Below are 1,126 nucleotides of genomic sequence, written 5' to 3'. Positions count from 1 at the left end.
ACATAAAAAAATATACCAGTACCAGACACAAATCCAATATTTTGTCTAGAGAAGTTAATTTACAAATGAAAAAATCTGGCCGTACCAGTGAAAATCAAGTATTCCATGCCAATTGATTTTATTTTTTCTGTGATGCTGAAATGGGCATCAATGTGAAAGAAATGTGTGGACATGTTACTCTTTAGCGGTAGTAGTAGTAATTTGGCTGGCGGCAGGTCAACCAGCTCTCTTATGGCCTAGTGTGAGTGCAGAGCCCTGTCTCTCAGGAGCCTCGTTCCAGCCTCCTCCTCTGCTGCCTCTGCTGGAGGATGGCCTGTTGTTGCACACCCTCTCTGGCCCAGGGCCGATCATCGTTTGACGGCAAGTGGCTTGGCGCTGAAGCTCTGGCATGTGCGCTACGAGGAATCATGGTCATAATAGCATTCCATGTATTGAGAGTTGTAGCATAATGATGATGAACACATGGACTCTCATAACAGAAAGTACATTTATTTTAATGTTTTAAAATAAATAATCAAAGCAATTGTTATTATAGTTCTTAAGGTAATACAGAATAGGCTGTTGTAGGCTGCAGCTCTTACGATTCAATGTTTACAATATTTTGAAAGGAAATGGAAGTAAACAAAAATTCATGAAAACATTTATATAAAATAAACAAAATTACATTAAACGTCTCATATAAACAGCACATAAACTAAACTTTTTCATGAAATACTTTTTTTTTCACATCAAAATATAAGGAGACTCATAAATATAGCAATAGTTAATTTGTGCCACTTCAATACAACGATTTCACCAGTAGAGGTCACTAAAGGATAGTCCACCGCCCTGGGCACGTCAGACTTTGGGGTGTAGAAACCTGGGAAAGGGTCTATCTATAATTGCTCTTCGGATGCGATGTACAAGTTGTTGGACTTAAATTATGATAACCCATTTGGTGCTGATATTGAATTAAAACTTGTTGCTACTTATGTTAAAGGGAATGTCTCTTCCACAAAGGGAAAACCTTAAAATATTTCCAGAATACATCAACTGAGTCAATGCAGTAGCCATATCCTTCGTAACATATTGGGAGTAGGTTATTCAAGAGTCAGATTATTGGAATCTCCATTTAAACTTGCAGTTG

Source organism: Gadus macrocephalus, chromosome 16 (assembly GCF_031168955.1).
Source record: "Gadus macrocephalus chromosome 16, ASM3116895v1".
Classification (NCBI taxonomy): Eukaryota; Metazoa; Chordata; class Actinopteri; order Gadiformes; family Gadidae; genus Gadus; species Gadus macrocephalus.
This window is presented reverse-complemented; position numbering follows the sequence as displayed.